Source organism: Bos javanicus, chromosome 21 (genome assembly GCF_032452875.1).
Source record: "Bos javanicus breed banteng chromosome 21, ARS-OSU_banteng_1.0, whole genome shotgun sequence".
NCBI classification, from domain to species: domain Eukaryota; kingdom Metazoa; phylum Chordata; class Mammalia; order Artiodactyla; family Bovidae; genus Bos; species Bos javanicus.
Window position 1 is genome coordinate 55,342,250 of NC_083888.1, and position 22,938 is coordinate 55,365,187.

Below are 22,938 nucleotides of genomic sequence, written 5' to 3' on the forward strand. Positions count from 1 at the left end.
ACATCAGGTGGCCAAAGTATTGGAGTTTCAGCTTCAGCATCAGTCCTCCCAATGAATATTCAGGACTGATTTCCTTTAGGATGGACTGATTGGATCTCCTTGCAGTCCAAGGGACTCTCAAGAGTCTTCTCCAAAGCATCAATTCTTTGGAGCTCAGCTTTCTTTATAGTCCAACTCTCACATCCATACATGACTACGGGAAAAACCATGGCTTTGACTAGATGGACCTTTGTCAGTAAAGTAATGTCCCTGCTTTTTAATATGCTGTCTAGGTTGATCATAGTTTTTCTTCCAAGGAGCAAGCATCTAATTTCATGGCTACAGTCATCATCTGCAGTAATTTTGGAGCCCCCCAAAATAAAGTCTGTCACTGTTTCCATTGTTTCCCCATCTATTTGCCATGAAGTGATGGGACTGGATGCAATAATCTCAGTTTTCTGAATGTTGAGCTTTAAGCCAACTTTTTCACTCTCCTCTTTCACTTTCATCAAGAGGCTCCTCTTCTTCACTTTCTGCCATAAATGTGGTGTCATCTGCATATCTGAGGTTGTTTATATTTCTCCCAGTGATCTTGATTCTAGCTTATGGTTCATCCAGCCCAGCATTTCGCATGATGTACTCTGCATAGAAGTTAAATAAGCAGGGTGACAATATACAGCCTTGATGTACTCCTTTCTCAATTTGGAACTAGTCTGTTCTTCCATGTCCAGTTCTAACTGTTGCTCTTGACCTGCATACAGATTTCTCAGGAGGCAGGTAAGGCGGTCTGGTATTCCCATCTCTTGAAGAATTTTCCACAGTTTGTTGTGATCTACACAAAGGCTTTGGCATAATCAATAAAGCAGAGGTAGATATTTTTGTTCTATTTTATTGCTTTTTCTATGATCCAACGTGTGTTGGCAATTGGATCTCTGGTTCCTCTGCCTTTTCTAAATCCAGCTTGAACATCTGGAAGTTCATGGTTCATGTCCTGTTGAAGCCTGGCTTGAAGAATTTTGAGCATTACTTTGCTAGCGTGTGAGATGAGTGCAATTGTGCAGTAGTTTAAACATTCTCTGGCATTGCCTTTCTTTGGGATTGGAATGAAAACTGACCTTTTCCAGTCCTGTGGCCACTGCTGAGTTTTCCAAATTTGCTGGTGTACTGAGCGCAGGACTTTCACAGCATCATCTTTTAGGGTTTGAAATAGCTCAGCTGAAATTTCATCACCTCCACTAGCTTTGTTCGTAGTGAGGCTTCCTAAGGCCCACTTGACCTCGCCTTCCAGGATGTCTGGCTCTAGGTGGGTGATCACACCATCGTGATTATCTGGGTCATAAAGATCTTTTTCGTATAGTTCTTCTGTGTATTCTTGCCACCTCTTAATACCTTCTGCTTCTGTTAGGTCCATACCATTTCTGTCCTTTATTGAGCCCATCTTTAGATAAAATGTTCCCTTGATATCTCTAATTTTCTTGACTAGATCTAGTCTTTCCTATTCTATTATTTTCCTCTATTTCTTTGCATTGATCACCAAGGAAGGCTTTCTTATCTCTCCTTGTTATTCTTTGGAACTCTGCATTCAGATGGGTGTATCTTTCCTTTTCTCCTCTGCCTTTAGCTTTTCTTTTCTCAGCTATTTGTAAGGCCTCCTCAGACAACCATTTTGCCGTTTTGCATTTCTTTTTCTGGAGGATGGTCTTGATCACTGACTCTTGTACAATGTTACGAACCTCCATCCATAGTTCTTCAGGCACTTTGTCTATCAGATCTAATCCCTTGAATCTATTTGTCACTTCCACTGTATAATCGTAAGGGATTTTATTTAGGTCATAACCTGAATGGTCTAGTCGTTTCCCCTACTGTCTTCAATTTAAGTCTGAATTTGACAATAAGAAATTCATGATGTGCGGCACAGTCAGGGGAACCTAGGAAACTGCTCCCTTGGCGACGCCGACCCAGCCAATGGGCGGGACCAGAATTAAGCCCACCCCCTTCCGGCTTCTTTCCCGCCTCCTAACCCTGAGGTGTTGGGCCTGGGCTGCGGGGCTGCCGGGTTCTCCTGGTTCCGCCCAGCTGGTGCAGGGTCTAGTTGAAAGCCTAGGGAACGCGCTTTGGCAGGATTTGAAGGGGGTACGGGGAGGGGCCTCGGAGAAGGCGATGGCACCGCACTCCAGTACTCTTGCCTGGAAAATCCCATGGACGGAGGAGCCTCCTATGCTCCGCAGTCCTACCACGGGTCCGGGTCTCGAAGAGTCGGACACGACTGAGCGACTTCACTTTCACTTTCATGCATTGGAGAAGGAAATGGTAACCCACTCCAGTGTTCTTGCCTGGAGAATCCCAGGGACGGGGGAGCCTGGTGGGCTGTTGTCTCTGGGGTTGCACAGAGTCGGACACGACTGAAGCGACTTAGCAGCAGCAGCAGCAGCACGGGGAGGGGCCTACGGCTTGCGGACCCGCCCCCTTCTCCGGTTCGCGGGCCGGCGCCGGCCTCCAGCTTCAGTGGGCGCTGGGTCCGCGTCCCCGAGGCAGCTCATCAGCAGCCGCATGAGCTTCTGCCCGCAGTTGTCGGCGCCTAGGCACCGGGGCACAGCCTGGTTCGGCCCCATGATGGGCTTCTGGGCGAACCGGCGGGCCGGCCGCCTTGCCCTCCTTCGTTTTGGTGGTCCTGCTGGTGGTGATCGCGGTGGTGATCGCCGGTGATCACTGGTGATCGCTGGTGGTGATCGCCTTCAATTACTGGAGCATCTCCTCCCACATCCTGCTTCAGGAGGAGGTGACAGAACTGCAGGGCCGGGTCCTGCGCACCGAGGTGGTCCGCGGGCGCTAGGAAAACCCAATTCGGACGTCCTGCTCTTGGTGGACTCACACAAGAAACAGATTGACCAGAAAGAGGCCGATTACGGCCGCCTCAGCAGTCGGCTGCAGACCAGGGACGGCCTGGGGAAAAGATGTGAAGATGACAGGGTAAGGACGAACCCTTTTCCATCAACCCCCATAGTTTCTTTCAGCTCCGTGGTGGGGGTGTTTGCCTGGCCGTGGCTGCCTATGCCTTCCAGAATTGCAGCCTTGGAGGCTCCCTTTACTGCTAACAACCCTATTTCTGTCAGACTTTAACTGGTTTACCACTGCCATTTTCCTCTCCCTGCTAGACGAAACTGCAAGTTTTTGGTTCTCAAGAGTGGCATCTACGTGGATTCCGCCTTTTCTCCAAGCTCAGCTGCTGATCATCTCGCCTGTGTGGCCGGTCGCCTTACCTTTACAGATATACAGATCTGGAGACTGCCAGATTTGATGTGAGTATTGTTGCCTTATCCTTTATTCCGTGCACACTGAGCATTGTTAATTTCTTTATTTAAAGAATGTGGCCTCCTCTAATCCTTCTGCTTATGGCAATCACCATATATTTTTTAAGCAGTCTAACTGCTCGGAAATCTCTATAGGGCTAGAATCAGAATTACTGCCTTTTTTTGTGATCAAAATATTTTTATAAGTGGGCTGTGGAACCTTATATGAGCCACACTTGTGACTTGGATATAGGTAATTCAAAATTATGTACTCAGTTTGAATTGTTAGTGAAATTAGCCCAAAAGAATCTAAAAATACATTCTAAGCAACAAAATCTCATATCATTGTCCTAATTGATCTCAAAAGGAAATAAAAATGCAATTTTGTATGCTTAACTTTTAGGGTTAGTGTTGGGAAGCCATAACTAGGTTTAAATTGTGAAAGTTTAAGGCTAGACTGTAACTAGACCCATGCTGAGTAGTCTTCGTTCTCACCAGCATATTGGGAACTATATTATTAACTTATGACCTATGCAACTTTTGTTGATATACTAGACATGTGAAAATTTCTGGATGGGATAAGTATAATAGATACCTTTCTTTCTGGACTCTCTTTTGGTAATCGTTATATTGTTTTTGTGTGTGTCTGTGTGTGTTCCCATTATAAGTTTTTATTTTGTATATCAATTATTTATAGTTAATCGTTATAAATTAAAATCTCCTGAGCTCCCCCAACTTCCTTACTGTCACCACCCTCTACCTTGTTTCTTATTTCATGAAGATTGAGGCCCTCAGGTAAGTGCTTTTCAATATCTTACACCTTCACCATAACATAGCTTCTGAAAGGAGCAACAGATTGGCAAACTTATGCTGGTGCTGCTGCTGCTAAGTCACTTCAGTCGTGTCTGACTCTGTGCCACCCCATAGACGGCAGCCCACCAGGCTCCTCTGTCCATGGGATTCTCCAGGCAAGAACACTGGAGTGGGTTGCCATTTCCTCCTCCAATGCATGAAAGTGAAAAGTCAAAGTGAAGTCGCTCAGTCGTGTCCGACTCTTAGTGACCCCCTGGACTGCAGCCTACCAGGCTCCTCCCTCCATGGGATTTTCCAGGCAAGAGTACTGAAATTCTCTTGGGTGGAATAAGCAGAAATCCATGAAATTTTGGAGTATTAAAAGGACATCTTCAGACTTGGATGGTTAGGCATTACTATTCAAATTCTCTACAATCTGAAAAGAAAGATAAGTCTTCTCTAGTCGTTTATCCTCTGGATTCCATTTCTTCCATCTCCTGGACTGTGATTATCAGTTTCTTTCAGTAGGTTTTCACTTTTACCTTCAACCATATGTAGGTGCTTGCTGTTCTAAAACTTTTTGTATTCTTCTATATACTCCATTCTCCCAGTCAACCAATGTCTTTGTTTTTACTTTCATTGCTAAACTCTAGTTATTGGTTGGTCGGTCTATAAATGTTTCATGTATTTCTTTTTTTCATCCCCATCCTAATTTTTTTCATTCTGTATACCATCCTTCTTTCCTCCTCTTTTGTGAAGCTATTTTCTTGAAGGTCACAAACGGCAGTCTTCCTGGTCAAATCAAAAAGCATTTTTATTCTTATTTTTTTCACTTTCTCATTTGTCTCTAGCATTTTGGAAACTATCTCCTTTCTTGCTTCTTTATCATTGAATTCTCTGGATTTGCTTCCTACCTTCTTCACTATACTTATTCTTTTCTGGATATCCCCCCACCCCTGCAACTGTCTAATAATAATTGGGTCTTGGTCTTGGGTCTTTGTTTTCCCCTTACACCAGTATTTCTCAAGGTGGTGTTAAGCAGAATACTGTCCTAGAAATTGTTCATAGATGGCCAGGACAAAAAAGGAAAACTTTCTTTTTGGAGGAAAATGTTGAACAGTGTAAATAGTATATCCTCCTCTTGGAATTTATAATCCTGCTAGCATATAAAGCCTCTGAGAGATGTGTTAGTAAAGAAACCTATTTAATTTTGTTTAACTTAGTCTCTATCAGTTAATTTGATCACAGACTATGATTTTCATGGCCTGCTTGTTACCATGGTACAGAAGAATGTAGCAAAGCACACTAGTCTGGGAAATGTTGCCCTAGGTATCTAGATGATCCATAGATAAAATGTGTCTTTTAGAGGTGTTTCCTTTATTCCTGCTGCTCCCTCAAGAGCTGAGAAGAGAGATTTATCATGTGTAAATGGTCTAAAATCCTTCTGGATGGTGATAATGTTGGAGAAAGAAGTAAATTTGACAATTAAAAATGTCTTTCTTTTTAAACTAGACTTGTTTGAATGTTTAATCCTGTTAATGTCGTCTTTTTAAAGGCTCTCTCTGCCTTCCAGGGTTTTTACACACAGAACACACTGGTGCTGACCCCTTCAGCGGTCATTTGTACCCCTTTGGTTTTGTATGTATCCATCCTGATGTCTCAGGGCTGTGTCCTGATTGGTCTAAACTGATAACAGTAATTTCATTATTCCCAGTGATTAGTTCAGGAAGGGGTTGACTAGTGAGTTGTGAGGGGAAGCTTCCTTGCTCCTTAAAAGAGTGTACTTGCACCTCTGTGATATTCTTCCCCCAAATCAAAAATCTCCAGTCTAATCATAAGAAAGCATCAAACAAACTCACATTCAGGGACATTCTACAAAGTACCTGAGAAGTACTCTTCAAAGAGTCACACTTGAAGAGGCAGTCTCTTCTGCCAGATGTTGTTGCTTCACCACGTGATACCTGAAATTAGGGTAACCAGAGTGCCAGAAAAGTTAGCTAAGGAATGGCTGAGGCACTGAAGATGAAGATGGCAGAGTGGACTGTTACAATAGCGTATTGGCACAAATAAAGAAAAATTCTTGGGGCCTTCCCTGGTGGCTCAGTGGTAAACAATCTGCCTGCCAATGCAGGAAACATGGGCTCAATCCATGACCTGGGAACATCCCACATGCTTTGGAGCAACTAAGCCTGTGCAACCACAACTACTGAGCCTGTCTTCTGAAGCCCAGGACTTGCGACTACTGAACCCACAGCTGCAGCTACTGAAACCGGTGCGTCCTAGAGCCTGTGCTCTGCAGTAGGAGAAGCCGCCGCAGCAAGAAGCCCGAGCACTGCAATGAGAAAGCAGCCCTGCTTGCCGCAACTAGAGAAAAGCCAGAGCAGCACCGAAGACCCAGCACAGCCAAAAATAAACAAAATTAAAAAAAAACAAAATTCCTGTTGTGTAAGCCAGTCATGTTGAGAGTTCCTTAGTTACAGCCTAAATTATCCTGTCTATTAAGATTCTCATTGTCACAGTGGTGTCTGAGATGTAGATTAAATCTTCTATATCCCCAGGGTAGTGTGGGCAGTAGCCTCAAGTCTACATGTGGTTTGAGGGTTCCTTAAGGGACTTTATCTTAAGATCAATAGTGGTGTTTGGATGCCTGACTTGGTACTTGCTTCACAGTCTTTTGGAGATCAGGATCCCTAGGTGGCATCACCTCCCTATTTACCCTTCCCTACTCCATGGATGTTCCAAGCAAAAACTCCCTTTGCCCTGATGAGATAGCTGCCTTAGGTATGATGTGTGTGTAGGGAGTTTTGGCAAGGCCACCCTTGTTCAAGTTACCTTTAAAAAAAAAGTTATTTTAGAACGTTTAAGATCTATGGGATTATTGCAAAGATAGTACGGACAGTTTCCTCATACCCCACACCTAGTTTTTCCTGTTTTCACGTTAACATGGCACATTTGTCATAATTAATCAACCCTTATTGATGCATTCAAAAAACTAAGATCATGGCATCAGGTCCCATCACTTCATGGCAAATAGATGGGGAAACAATGGAAACAGTGACAGACTTTATTTTCTTGGGCTCCAAGATCACTGCAGAAGGTGACTGCAGCCATGAAATTAAAAGACGCTTGCTCCTTGGAAGAAAAGCTGTGACCAACCTAGACAGCATATTAAAAAGCAGAGGCATCACTTTGCCAACAATGGTCCAAATAGTCAAAGCTATGGTTTTTCCAGCATTCATGTACAGATATGAAAGTTGGACCATAAAGAAGGCTGAGCACTGAAGAATCGATGCTTTTGAACTGGGGTTTTGGAGAAGACTCTTGAGAGTCCCTTGGACTGCAAGGAGATCAAACCAGTCAATCCAAAAGGAAATCAACCCTGAATACTCATTGGAAGGACTAAGGCTGAAGCTGAAGCTCCAATGCTTTGGCCACCTCATGCAAACAGCCGACTCATTGGAAAAGACCTTGATGCTGGGAAAGATTGAAGGCAGGAGGAAAAGGGGACAACCGAGGGTGAGATGGTTGGATGGCATCACCCATTCAATGGACATGAATTTGAGCAAACTCTGGGAGATAGTGAAGGACAGAGGAGCCTGGCGTGCTGCATGCAGTTCATGGGGTGGCAAATAGTCAGACATGACTGAGTGAGTGAAGACCACAATTGATGCATTATTAATAATTGAAGTCCATACTTTATTTAGATTTTCTCAGTTTTTCCCTAATGCCCTTTTTCTGTCCCAGGATCCCATCTAAGATTCCACATTACATTTAGTTGTCATGTCTCTTTAGGCTTCTTTTAGTTTTTTTCAGACTTTATTTTTTATGATCTTGACAGTTTTTTCCCGTAATTTTTATCTATTTAGTTGGTTATTTTTGGCTGTGCTGGGTCTTTGTTGCTGCATGAGCTTTTCTGTACTTGCAGAGAGTGGGGCTACTCTCTAATTGCAGTGCTCGGACGTCTCATTGCAGTGGCTCCTCTTATTGTCGAGCACGGGCTCTAGGGTGTGTGGGCTTCATTAGTTGCAACCCGTGGGCTTAGAAATTGTGGCTTCCAGACTCTGGAGCTCAGGCTTAGTTGCTCCATGGCCTGTGGGATCTTCCTGGATCAGGGATCAAACCTACCTCTCCTGCATTGGCAGGCAGATTCTTTCCTACTGAGCCACTAGGGAAGCCCTGATCTTGATAGTTTTGACGATTACTTTAGGTAAGGTGTTTTGTAGAATGCACTCTATTGGGATTTGTTTGATGCTTTTCTCAGGATTAGACTCAGGTTATTGTTTGGGGGAGGAAGATGGCAGAGTAAAGTACAATTCTCATCATATCAAGAGAACGTCTATCAAAATGACTTATCTCTTGATGTTGACCTTGATCACCTGACTTGAGGTAGTGTTTGTCAGGTTTCTTCACTGCAAAGTTGCTCTTTTTTCCTCCTTTTCTGTGCTGTATTCTTTGAAAGGAGATTGCTATGTGCAGCCAACGCTTATGAGTTGGGAGTTATATTCTGTCTCCTTAAGGCCAGAGTATCTATGTAAATTGCTTGCAATTTTTCTACATGGACCTTTGTCTCTTCTCCCTTATTTATTATTCAGTTCTTTATTTATATCAGTATGAACTCATGGATATTTATTTTATACTTTAGTTTATAATCCACTGCTACTTTATTTTGTTGCTCAAATTGTTCCAGCTCTGGCCATTGGGAGCTCTTTCATTTGCCTCCGCACAGAATACCCCATCATTGTCACAAATCCCTTCCTGTCACTACTACAGTTTCTGTCACTACCAGATGCTCTGGCTTATCTTGTATACTTCCTGCCCCAGTCCTAGAATCCTTCTCCTCGGAGCTCTAGTTCCTTTTATTGGAAAACAGTATTAGAGACCGAAGTCTAGGTGCTAGGTGTACTGATTGCTACTGTCAGACTATCTTTGGAAATCTTGAAATTCCTGCTCCATAGATACCAGGAAGGTGACATTGGATAGCTTCCAATTTATTATTCTGTCTTGCCATTTTCAGTTTTTTACCCGGGCTGTTGGAACACAGAAATTCTTTCTTTTTTCCTACACTTTGAACTTTTTATCTTGTGTTGAGGTATAGCCAATTACCAGTGTTGTAATAGTTTCAGGTGAACAGTGAAGGGACTCAGCCGTACACATACGTGTGTCCATTCTTCCTCCACCCTCCCTCCAATCCAGGCTGCCACAGAACATTGAGCAGAGTTTCCTCTCCTATATAGTAGGCCCTTGTTGGTTATCCATTTTATTTATTTATTTTTTTTTTGGTTATCCATTTTAAATACAGCAGTATGTACATGACCATCCCAAACTCTCTAACCATCCCTTCCCTCTAGCAATCATAAGAACACAGAAATTCTTTAAGGGAGCCTGAAATTGTCCTTGGAAGTGAGAAACAAGGTCCACTTCTCTGGGATTCCCCCCATATTTACCTTGTTTGTTTGTTTTTTAAACTTCCTCCCTAGTTTCAGTCTAGAGGGGTGTGTTAGTTGTCTACAGCTACCATACAAAACACCACAGATTGGTTGGCTAAAAACAGCAGAAATTTGTGTTCTGATGGTCCTGGAGATTAGAAACCCAAGGTGACGTACTAGCGGGTTGGCTTCTTCTGGAGCCTCTCTCCTTGGCTTGTGGATGGCCTCCTTCTTGCTGCTTTGTCATCACACGGTTATCCTTCTGTGCTCCTGCGTCCCTGGGGTTCTTCCTCTTCCTATAAGGGTACTAGTCATATTGAATTAGGGTCCCACCCTAATGGCCTCATTTTAATTTAATTACCTCTTTAAAGACCTTATTTCCAAATAGGTCACATTCCGAGGTACTGGGTGTTGAGACTTCAGTGTGTGGGTTTGCGGGAACACAGTTCAGCCCATGACAAGAGGGAATCTGTGATATACACGCTGCTTTTTCTTTCCTCTTTCTGTGAGAAAGACCCTTTCTTCTAATTCCTAGGTGTGGGCAATTTCTCCTATCCTAACTTGAATTCTTCCTGCCTGTATCTTGTACCAAAGTTATGGTGGGCCAAGGCAAGCTCTTGATAAATCAACGCTGTTTGAATATAGAAAAAGTCCTTCCCAAAACTGTTATTTTGTTACAGATGGAAAAAAAGAAAATCAGTTTTGAGGTTTGAAGCCGAACAGTAAGTGACCTCTTTTCCCTCTAACAACCATAATCCTCCTTGAGGCAGTACATACGTTTGCTTGAACAAGGAAAAGGTCATGTGCCAGAAAGGAGGGTGGGAAGCATATTGCTTTTTTTAAAAATACCTTCATTGTGTGTATATGTTCACAATGCTCATATACATAACAAATGCATATATGTAAAAACCATGGCATGGAATAAGTGTTCATTACCATGATCTCAAGTCCTGACTATGCCATCTAGTATGTGTAGAACCTTGGACAAGCCACTTAACTTCTCTGTGCCTTGGATCCACATCTGTAAAATGAGGACAATAACAGTTACCTCTCGCATTCTTGTGAAGTTTAAATGAATGAATTCATTTAAATGCTTTGAACAGTGAGTACCACATTGTTAAAAAAAAAAAAAAAGAAAGAAATGTTTAGTAAGTGTTATGTTAGCTATTATTCCACAACTACTTCCTTATTTCTGACCTGCCTTCTTTCCAGGATGGACTTCTATCTGTGTTCCTGCCTAAGATCCGGTCCCAGTTCTAGCCAGCCTACCTTGCCCTTTGCTCCTGGCTGTCTGACTCTCCTCTTGCCGCCTTTCCTGCTGCTGCTAAGTTGCTTCAGTCGTGTCCAACTCTGTGCGACCCCATAGACGGCAGCCCACCAGGCTCTCCCGTCCCTGGGATTCTCTGGGCAAGAATACTGGAGTGGGTTGCCATTTCCTTCTCCAATGCATGAAAGTGAAAAGTGAAAGTGAAGTTGTTCAGTCGTTTCCGACTCTTCGAGACCCCATGGACTGAAGCCTACCAGGCTCTTCCGCCCATGGGATTTTCCAGGCAAGAGTACTGGAGTGGGGTGCCATTGCCTTCTCCGTCCGCCTTTCCTGGTCCATTTCTAAATAGGCGTAGTTGACTCCTCTCATGTTTGTCTCAGCTGACTCCCCAACACCTGCCTTTTTATTGTTGTTTAGCCCAAAGTGTCTGACTCTTTGCGACCCCATGGACTATGGTCCACCAGGCTCCTCTGTCCATGGGATTTCCCAGACAAGAATACTGGAATGGGCTGCCATTTCCTCCTCCACTGATGCCTGCCTCTGTAATTTGAAGATAAGCCTTGTGCAGTTCTTCTGACACTCTACACATGAAAATTCCTGCCTTTGCCTCCTCTTGTCATAACCTGGCCAAATTCTAGCTGTCATTTAATCGCTACTTCAAATTACTCATAAACCATACAGAGCTCATTCCTCCTTTCTAGACTGCATCTCTTTCCTACCTCCTTGGTCCCTGTAATGTAATGTATTGAGATTGAGGTTAGAAATTTTGGTATCATCTTTGATTACTTGAGCATCTCAGATTCAATGATCAACATGCAGAGGAATTACTTGATCAGATTGAGTTAAAAAAAAAAATTCACTCTGGTTGCAGAATAGAGAATTGATTGGAAAGGAAGCAGGAGCTTCCTAACTAGTCTCCTTGCCCTGAACTCTATTTCTTTCGGTTAGTCCTACCCACTTAAGCAAACCAGATCTCACTTCAACCTTACTTTCAGAATTGTATCACTCACTGTGTCAAATCAGAATTCTGCTGTCTAACCTTTAAGGTCTTCCATGGAGGCCCTCCGTCTACTTTTGTCTTCCACTGTCTCCCGACCCAAACTGTTCCAGATGTGTTGCTTTGCTAACCTTTGTCTCCTCGCCTGCCTTTCTGTGTCATGTCAATTCCTATTTCTGCACTTCTGTTCCTATTATTTGACTCATAGCTTCTTGCCTCTTTTCTGTTATACTAGCTGTTCGGTGCATCGACCATGAAGCCCTCTGACTTCTGACCTGGCATGTGCTTTTTTTAATATACAGTTAACATTTATTGTTTGAACCACACTAAATTATTTTGTTTTTCATTTTTCACTGATAGCTTCTTAGATGTTAACTTTGTCTTCTCAACAAAATTTTAAATTCCTTGAGGAAGGACCATATTTAAAATTTTTTCCAATGAGTTCTTGATCATTCTTAGTGCCAACACAAAATGTTACAGGTTACAGGGTTAGAGTGGACTCTAATCCAGTCTGTGTCCTTATAAGAAGAGGAAATTTGGATACATAAAGAGACATGGGGAAGAAGGCCACATGGAGATGGAGGCCTTGACTGGATAGGCCAAGGAATGCCAAGGATTGTCAGCAACCACTAGAAGCTAAGAAAAAGGCCAAGAAGAATCCTCCTTTAGGGCCTTCAAATGGAGAGCATGGTCCTATAGACAACTTAATTTTAGACTTCTAGACTCCAGAACTGTGTGAGAATATTTTTGGTTGTTTTAGTCACTGGACTTGTGGTTTGTTTTGTTGTTGTTTAGTTGCTAAGTAGTGTCCAACTCTTTTTTGACCCCACGACTGTGGACTATAGGACTGTAGCCCCCCAGGCTCCTCTGTCCATGGGTTTTCCCAGGCAAGAATCCTGGTACTTTGCTATAATGGCTCTAGGAAACTAATATAAGATTCAATAAAAACTCTGGCAGACTTTTGAGAGTTATTTTATTTTTGTAGAAATTGACAAGCTGATTCTAAAATATATGGAAATGCAAATAACCTAGAATGGCCAAAACAATTTTTAAAAGAACAAAGTAGGAGAACTTAATACTCCCTGATTTCAAGACTTATAATGTAGTAATATAATACTATATAGATACAGTAACAAGACTGTGGAGTTATTGAAAACAAGAGGCATATAAATCACTAGGATGGACTGGAGTACACAAATAGACCCACAGATATATGGTCAATTCATTTTTGGCGAAAGTGCCAAGGCAGTTTAATGGGGAAAGGGAAGTCTTTTCAACAAAAGATACTAAAGCAACTGGATATCTTTATGGTGGTGGGGTGGGTGGTGCTGTTATAAAACCTGTGCTACTTCACAACATAAACAAACAAAATTAACTTGGATCATGGATTTAGATGTAAAAGGTAAAGCTATAAATCTTCTAGAAGACAAAATAGGAGAAAATATTTGTGACTTTGGATTGGCATGGGTTTTTGAGGACACAAAAAGCTTGAACCATAAAGAGAAAAATAGATAAATTTGACTACCAGAATTAAAACCTTTTCTCCTCAAAAGGCACTACTTAAAAAAAAAAAAATGAAAAAGCAAGTCATGGGTTGGAAGACATATTCAGAATACGTTTATCAGATAGGAGAATTGTATCGGTGCAGCCCCCTGTACCAGGACCCAGCCCACCTACCAAAAGGCCAGCACCAGCCCTGATACCCCCTTGGCCCCAGCCCTGCAGAGCATCAGGTTACCACCAGCTCTAAGACCCCAGGGCTGTACAACCAGAGACCCAGGAACCCTGCTCAGCCTACCAGCATGTTATCACTAGCCCCTGGGACCTCTTGGGCCCCAAACTCACCTACCAGCAGGCCAATACCACCTTCAACCCCTTAGCTAGCTACCCTAGTATCCAGCCCCACTCACTAGTGGGCCAGCACCAGCTTTGAGACACCCTAGACCCTGCAACCTGCTGTGTCAGGAATTAGTCCCACCCACCAGTGGGCCAACACTAGCCCTAGGATCCCAGGCCCCTCAGCCAGTAGCCTGTGACCCAGCCTCACCAACCAGGGGCCAGAAGCCTCCACACAAGGAAAGGCCTGGAAACCAATGGGACTGGGGGCCAGCCGTACCTATCAGACTGCCCACAGTAGACCACCAACAACAGAAGGACCCACGTGGCCCAGACAGGGGGGTCCCCTAGAGCATGTAGCTCTGATGACCAGAGGGGAGTGTGCTGTTGGGATGCATAGGATATCTACAAAAGCCCACTTTCCCAAGGTTGGGAAATGAAACCAACCTACCAGATACTTAGAAATAAAAACAGTAAATTAGGCAAAATGAGGCAACAGAAGAGTATCTTCCAAAAGAAGGGGCAAAATAAAACCCCAAAAGAGCTCAGTGAAGTGGAGATGGGCAATCTGCCCATCTTTGTAGATAGTTCACGGTAATGAGCATAAAGATGTTCAAAGAACTCGGGAGAAGATTGAATGAGCAGAGTGAGAAGTTAGTTTTTAACAAAGAGTGAGAAAAAAAAAAAAAAGAACCAAAGAGATGAAGAATATGATAACTGAAATGAAAAATACACTAGAAGGACTCAACAGTAGATTAGATGATACAAAGGAATGGATCAGTGAGCTGGAAGGCAGAATAGTGGAAATCACTGAAGCCGAACAGAAAAAGGAAAACACTTTAAGAGAAACTTAAAGCGTCATGAGAAACTAAAATTACTGCATGCCTTGCCTGTGCCAAGAGGAACACAAACTTTAGTCAAAGGGAACGTTGATTCTCTTACAAAGAAGCCGCCAAAATGCAGAAACCATTGGTCTTCATTCACAAAAAAATAGTTCCTTGCTTAATGAAGTTACAGTTCAAGTATTCCCTGTTGCATCAGAGGACATATACCACATCACCACATGATATGAATTGCTTCTTTTCTTCTATGGAGTGGGTGGAAGGAATCTCCTGAATGTTTTTTTAGGTTTTTCTGTTTAAATTGTAGCCAACATTTTTCAAAAATCAGTTTTATGATCTTCATGGAACTTCCTGAGATTACTCTGACCCTTATCATGGGAGCAAGAAGCAGCAGAGAAATAAGGAAATAAGAAAGGAAGACAAAAAAGAAAAGTGGATACATGTGTCTAAGATCTTTGTAGTAGCAGTACATTAACCTCTGGGAGGTTGCCAACGAATCTCACATGGCTGGCAGGTGACTGAGTTGGAATTTGAACTCAGGTTCTGTCTGACTCCAGAGACCGGAATAAATGCTCGGCTATGAAGGGGCTTCTTAGGTGGCACTAGTGGTAAAGAACTGGGCAGCCAATGCAAGAAACATAATAGACAAGGGTTCGATCCCTGGTTGGGGAAGATCCCCTGGAGGAGGCACTGAGTCCATACTGGAGGCAACCCACTCCACTATTCTGGTGTGGAAAATCCCATGGACAGAGGAGGCTGGCAGGCTATAGTCCATGGGGTCATAAAAAGTTGGACATGACTGAAGTGACTTAGCATGGAGGGTGACCTTGAATTAGGGGAAACCTTCCGCGGAGCTCTTTGGCCTTGTGGATCCCTTCCCAAAGAGAATGTCCAGTGCTCCCAGGAGAATGCCTGATCGCTGTTGTTGGAATGAACACAGATCCTTTCTTGGGTCACCTGTGTAGACTGATGGCACCACCCCTCTCCCCTCCTGCCCACCTCTTCCCCCGTCCCCCAATACCTGAACAAGCCCCAGAGAAGTCATTTCCTGTGTAGGCTCCCCTCCACCCACAGGAATTTTATATCTGCAGCGGGTAGAGAGCAAACTTCCTGGAACCTTGGGACACATTCCCCGCAAGAGGATGCAGATGCAAGCCTTTTATTTTTTTAAAGGCCACCTCCAGCATGGAAACTGGGAATGCGAAAGGTCCACGTGAGCAATCTTAAGGTACCACAGCAGCTTCGGGAGAAGGGGACTGCAGGGAAGTGGACTCCCTGCTTTCCTTTATGTTCTGTTTTTAGCCCATGTTTTTCAGAGCGAGTAGGTGCCATGGTGATAGGTACCATAGAAGTAGATGGAGCACAGCACCCAGTGCAGGATGGTGGAGCCGGCCGTTTCCATGGAAACGCACCACCAGTGGGGAGAACCCAGGACTCAGCTGTGTTCTGCTGCAGTGCAGGGCAGGCCCCCTGAAGGACCGACTCCTGACCTGTCACCCTTGTAGCCAGGGGAGAAGATGCTGCTTTAGGGTGGCCCCTTGAGGCTTCCAACATTCTCCGCATGATTGTCTGAGCTCCCTGATTGCACACCTCCCTCCAAGGGCGCCTGAGGGGCCTCTCTCTGAGTCGACCCAGAGACTGCTTATGTAGCTCTGGCTTTCATCTGGGCCAATCGTGCAGTGCTCAGCTGCTCAGACCTGTCCGACTCTTTGCGACCCCATGGATTGTAGCCCACCAGGTTCCTATGTCCATGGGATTCTTCAGGCAAGAATACTGGAGTGGGTTGCCATTTCATCCTCCAGGAGATCTTCCTGACCCAGGGATCAAACCCACATCCCCTGAGTCTGCTGCCATTGGTTGGTGAATTCTTCACCACTGAGCCACCTGGGGAGCAATCCAGATCAATAGTGACCTCTAAACTAACACTGCCAAGGTTCCCGCCCAACTGATGGGAGCGCCCTGTTCCCATCCTGACTAGATGGGGAACAGTGCCTGGTTTTATGCAATGGTAATAAAGAGCTTTTACAACTGGGATCGAATCCCAGACATTTGGTGGCCAGGAACACTCATAAAATGAAATCTCAGAAGATCTCAACTAGAAAGCAGAGCGGGGAGGGGAATATTAACGTCTCAGATTGTGCTTTCGGTTTGTGAACCCTCCCTCGGGCAGTACAGACTCAGGCCAGGTCTCAGCTGTTTCTGGAGGCACTGAAACACCCTTTGAAAGAACTGGTTGAGCCATCCTGTAGAATCTGTATAACCATCTTGGCATCCCTGTCTGTGATGTACACGCTGAGTTGCTTCAGTTGTATCCAACTCTTTGAAACCCCTGGACTGTAGCCTGCCAGGCTCCTCTTTCCAGTGGATTCTCCAGGCAAGAACACTGGAGTGGGTTGCCATTCCCTTCTCCAGGGGATCTTCCCATCCCAGGGATCTAACCCCCTTCTCCTGAGGCTCTTGAATTGCTGGCGGGTTCTTTACCCCTGAGCTGTTGGGGAAGCACATCGCTGTCTATAGATGTATGTAAATGATCCCTTTGGAACTCAGCTTGTTTTTGTTTGGATTTAGGCCAATTATACATCTTCTGAAATATAACCCATATGTACACATGCCCTTTAAACTGAACTGTCTTATATTAGACCTGGCATAAGAGAATTAAGTTTAAAGGACATATGTTATATGTGTCCCATCATATATTCTTCTGCAATAGGGCTCTATTATATATGTTTGTTTCCATACATTTACACTGTCAGATGGCATACATCCTTCAGGGCAGCATGACTATAATTCTGGATTAAAGTATACTTCTGAGACTAGTAATTCTAAGTAATGACCAATTCAAGATAATCTTACTCTCAATTAAAGAAACACACACATACTCTTAACAAATGAATTTTTTTTTTTTAAATTGATAATCATACCACCATCAACTCACGAATTACTGCCTACGTAATTACAGATTATGAAAATCATAGCATGGGGGGACTTCCCTGGTGGCTCAGTGGTTAAGACCTGCGCTCCCAAAGCAGGGAGCACAGGGTCAATCCCTGGTGAGGGAACTAAGATCCCACATGCCAAACAAACAAAGAGAAAATCATAGCATTGGAAGGCTCTAAAGCAGTGTCTATCCTGGCATATCTGGGACTTGACATGAAGAGGCTGAGCCCAGTGACTTGAAGTGCTTGGCTGTTGAGCTCAGCATATCTTCTGTGGATGCAGGCAGTGTGTCTGGTCATTATCACTCAGCCAGTCCTTTCCCAAGCAGTGGACATGCACGGAGCCTTCCACTCCTCCAGCTAGCCAGTGATGACCTTGAAGGAGGCTTGTAGGTCATGCCATTGGTGGAGCTGTGCAGTGGAAGAGTAGTCAGACATTAAAGCAATTTCCTGGTTTATCCCTAGGACTCATCCGTGAAACCACATGACTCCACACTCACTGTTAGTAGCATCGTACATGTAAACTGCCTCTGGGTCCCCTGTGTCCTGTTTCGTGGTTACAGGAATTTGGTGTGACTGAGCATTGCAGAATCTCTGAACTAAATAAGCAAACATGCGTACTCTAGTTTTTCAGGCCAAGCCAACTATGAAACAGACAGGCTTGCCTTTCTCGCCCATAGCACTGTCATACCTTGGAGTTCTGCCACCGGGTGGGATTGCTTTTTTTTGGCTTAGTAACTACAAGCAGATTTGCTTTGAAGAACAAGGCTCTCAAATCTTCTGTAAGTCTCTAAGAATGGACATCCACAGTCAGGTTTGGCAGAAAGAGTTTTCCCAGATTTTTCAGAGTGATAAAGTTAATGTTTGGCCATGTGAAACATCAACACAGAAACCTTCCTTTCCAAGATAAGATTCTTTCTATGATGTTGGAACAGGAAGCCTGAATTAGAGACTATTTGATATTTAATTCAAGACACGCATAAACTCAGGTGTCACTTTTCCCACCAACAATTTGAAACTAAACATTTAATGTGAATGTAACTTAGCGATTGGTTTCCCTTTTTAATTTTTATTGTGGGGAAAAAATATATATATAACACAAGACTTATATCTTAACCAGTTTTACGTGTACAGTTCAGTGACATTGAGTACACACACATGGTACAACCATCCCCACCATCCACCTCCAGATCTTTTTCTACATCCCTGTCTTAAAATCCATCCCCATTAAGCACTAATTTCCCATTCCCCCATCCCCCCAGCTCTATGTTACCAGCCAGAGCTCTTGGCCTTCCTCAGTCAATAGAAATTGACTACGGGGAAAAAGTGGAAACAATAACACATTTTATTTTCCTGGACTGCAAAATCACTGCTGATGGTGACTACAGTCATGAAATTAAGAGACACGTGCTCCTTGGAAGAAGAGCTATGATAAATCTAGATGGCATATTAAAAAGCAGAGATATCACTTTGCTGACAAAAGTCCGTAAAGTCAAATCTATGGTTTTTCCAAAAGTCATGGACAGATGTGAGAGTTGGACCATAAAGAAGGTTGAGTGCCAAAGAACTGATGCTTTTGAACTGTGGTGTTGGAGAAGACTCTTGAGAGTTCCTTGGACAGCAAGGAGCTCAAACCAGTCAATCCTAAAGGAAATCAGTCCTAAATATTTATTGAAAGGACTGATCCTGAAGCTGAAACTCCAATACCTTGGCCAACTGATGCAAAGAGCCAACTCATTGGAAAAGACCCTGATCCTGGGAAAGATTGAAGGAAGGAGGAGAAGGGGATCACAGAGGATGAGATGGTTGAATGGCATCACTGACTCAATGGACATGAGTTTGAGCAAACTGTGGGAGATAGTGAAGGACAGGGAAGCCTGGCACGCTGCAGTCTATGAAGTCACAAAGAACTGGACACGACTTAGTGATTGAACAACAGAGGCCAGACAAGAAACTGACTAGAGGCCAAGCGAGGCTTTATTGGGGCCCCTGCTGCAGCAGGGGGAAGTGAGAACAAACAGCAGGATCCCTTGATTGCTTGCTCCGTGAGGGGTGGGTGAGCTGGTTCTTTATATGGAATGAGGGTAGGGGAGTGTCCAGGGGTCCAGCAGGACGGGTGGCTTAGGTATTTTGCCCACCCCTTGGGTGGTGTTGAGCGCAGGGGGCACGCGCAGTACCCTATTTTAGCTCCCAACATCCTGTTTTTGTCCGAAGCTCTTCAGAAGTAGCAGGTGGGGTTTTTTGTTTTTTGTTTTGGTCTCTTTGTATCTGTTTGGGTCCAGAATCTGCCCTAACTGCACATGCATGAAGTTATTTTTAGTCTAATAATTGTTTTGTATTTTGTTGCTCTAGAAGAGGTGTGTCCAGGCGCAGGCATTGCAGCACTGCAGCAGAGAGGCCCATGTCCCAAGCCTGTCTCCCCTTGGCAACCACTCTTCTGTTTGCTGTCTCTGTGAGATTCTCGTATCTCATATAAATAGAACCACATGGTGTTTGTCCTTTTGTGACTGACTTATTTCACTTATTTCACTAGGGCTTCCCTGGTGGCTCAGCTGGTAAAGAATCTTCCTGCAATGCAGGAGACCTGGGTTCGATCCCTGGGGTGGGAAGATCCCCTGGAGAAGGGAAAGGCTACCCACTCCAGGATTCTGGCCTGGAGAATTCCATGGACTGTATAGTCCATGGGATCACAAAGAATCAGACATGACTAAATGACTTTCACTTGCTCACCTGCTATTTCACTTAGCATAATGTCCTCAAAATTCACCCATGTTGTCTCATGTGACAGGGTTGCCTTCCTTTTAAAGGCTAAATAATATGCCATTGTATGTATATACCACACTTTGTTTACCTACCATTTAAATTTTCTGTATTTATTTCTTATCATTTAAAAATTTTGAAATAATCACCAAGTGACAGAAAAGTTGCAAGGACAGTTTGAAAATAAGATACCCCGATCCTCATCATCTTTTCATACTTTCTTGTGTTTTTCTATAAACAAAAATACTCTCCCACCTCATCAAACAGCCACCACCACCAGGAAGCTCACACAGATTCACAGCCACCGTGGAAGCCGCAGACTCCACCCAGGGTTTGCCAGTCATCGCAGTGGGGTCTTTTATCACAAAAGGATCCAACTCAGAACTACTCTTGCGTGAAGTGATATCTTTTGGTCTTCTGCAGGCTGGAAGAACAGCCCCTCAGTCTCTCCTTGACTTTCATGACCTTGACATTTTGAAGATCACAGACTTTGTAGAATGTCTTTCTAAGGTTTCCTCTTGGTCAGAGTCAGGTGATGCATCTGGCAGAAATGTCACAGCAATGGCACTGCATTCTTCTCCTTACACCCTGCCAAGAGGTTCAGTGGTTTGATTTGTTCCTATACTAATGATGAGCACTTTGATCCCATGATTTAAGGTGGTGTGTCTACCGGGGTTCTCCATTATAAAGTTAGTCTTTACCTCTTTGTAATTAATAGGTATATTATGGGGAGATACTTGGCACCTAGGTACACATCCCTTGCCTCATCAACTTTATTTTTTATATCCATGTGGACTTACGGATTCCTATATTAGTGAGTTATACTCCATTCCCATCATTATTTATTTTAAAGCTCACTTTATTCCCAGTTTGACTAGTGAGAGCGCCTTTGATCTGCACCCTTCCTACATGGACCCATCATTCATTGAGCGCATCCTTACTTTCTGGCATGACAAGATGTTATAGACTCATTTTCCGTCCTTGTCCCAGTTCTAGAATCAGCCATTTCTCCAAGGAGACTGAATTCATTTAAAAAATTTTCTGACATGTACACATTGCTATATTTATTTATATTTATTTTTTATTTATTTATTTTTTACATTTTGAGAGATTTTTTTTTTAACTTTACAATATTGTATTGGTTTTGCCATATATCAACATGAATCCGCCACAGGTATACACATGTTCCCCCTCCTGAACCTTCCTCCCTCCTCCCTCCCTATACCATCCCTCTGGATCGTCCCAGTGCACCAGGCCCAAGCATCCAGTACCGTGCATTGAACCTGGACTGGTGACTTGTTTCATATATGATATTATACATGTTTCAATGCCATTCTCGCAAATCGTCCCACCCTCTCCCTCTCCCACAGAGTCCAAAGACTGTTCTATACATCAGTGTCTCTTTTGCTGTCTCGTATACAGGGTTATTGTTACCATCTTTCTACATTCCATATATATGCGTTAGTATACTGTATTGGTGTTTTTCTTTCTGGCTTACTTCACTCTGTATAATAGGCTCCAGTTTCATCCACCTCATTAGAACTGATTCAAATGTATTCTTTTTAATGGCTGAGTAATACTCCATTGTGTATATGTAGCACAGCTTTCTTATCCATTCATCTGCTGATGGACATCTAGGTTGCTTCCATGTCCTGGCTATCATAAACAGTGCTGCGATGAACATTAGGGTACACGTGTCTCTTTCAATTCTGGTTTCCTCGGTGTGTATGTCCAGCAGTGGGATTGCTGGGTCATAAGGCAGTTGTGTTTCCAGTTTTTTAAGGAATCTCCACGCTGTTCTCCATAGTGGCTGTACTAGTTTGCATTCCCACCAACAGTGTAAGAGGGTTCCCTTTTCTCCACACCCTCTCCAGCATTTATTGCTTGTAGACTTTTGGATCGCAGCCATTCTGACCAGCATGAAATGGTACCCCATAGTGGTTTTGATTTGCATTTCTCTGATAATGAGTGATGTTGAGCATCTTTTCATGTGTTTGTTAGCCATCTGTATGTCTTCTTTGGAGAAATGTCTGTTTAGTTCTTTGGCCCATTTTTTGATTGGGTCATTTATTTTTCTGGAATTGAGCTGCAGGAGTTGCTTGTATATTTTTGAGATTAGTTGTTTGTCAGTTGCTTCATTTGCTATTATGTTCTCCCATTCTGAAGGCTATCTTTTCACCTTGCTTATAGTTTCCTTTGTGGTGCAGAAGCTTTTAATTTAAATTAGGTCCTGTTTGTTTATTTTTGCTTTTATTTCCAATATTCTGGAGGTGGGTCATAGAGGATCCTGCTGTGATTTATGTCGGAGAGTGTTTTGCCTATGTTTTCCTCTAGGAGTTTTATAGTTTCTGGTCTTATGTTTAGATCTTTAATCCATTTTGAGTTTGTTTTTGTGTATGGTGTTAGAAAGTGTTCTAGTTTCATTCTTTTACAAGTGGTTGACCAGTTTTCCCAGCACCACTTGTTAAAGAGATTGTCTTTTCTCCACTGTATATTCTTGCCTCCTTTGTCAAAGATAAGGTGTCCATAAGTGCGTGGGTTTATCTCTGGGCTTTCTATTTTGTTCCATTGATCTATATTTCTGTCTTTGTGCCAGTACCATACTGTCTTGATGACTGTGGCTTTGTAGTAGAGCCTGAAGTCAGGCAGGTTGATTCTTCCAGTTCCATTCTTCTTTCTCAAGATTGCTTTGCCTATTCGAGGTTTTTTGTATTTCCATACAAAATATTTATTAAAAAATTTTTTTTGGCTGCATGTGGTCTTTCTCTAGTTGCAGACAGTGGGGTTACTCTCGTTGCAGTGCATGGGCTTCT

The 22,938-nt window shown here is 43.4% G+C and overlaps 1 long non-coding RNA gene across 11 annotated transcripts in view; it reads left to right on the plus strand.

Moving 5' to 3' along the window:
* The first annotated feature begins 1,986 nt into the window (after nt 1-1,986).
* LOC133234492 (uncharacterized) overlaps nt 1,987-22,938 on the plus strand; it is a 93,823-nt gene continuing 72,871 nt past the window's right edge. For all 11 annotated transcript variants that reach the window (XR_009732147.1, XR_009732156.1, XR_009732148.1 and 8 more), the window contains exons 1-2: nt 1,987-2,949; nt 3,135-3,278. This is a non-coding gene — a long non-coding RNA (uncharacterized LOC133234492). The remainder of the gene's footprint in view (nt 2,950-3,134; nt 3,279-22,938) is intronic.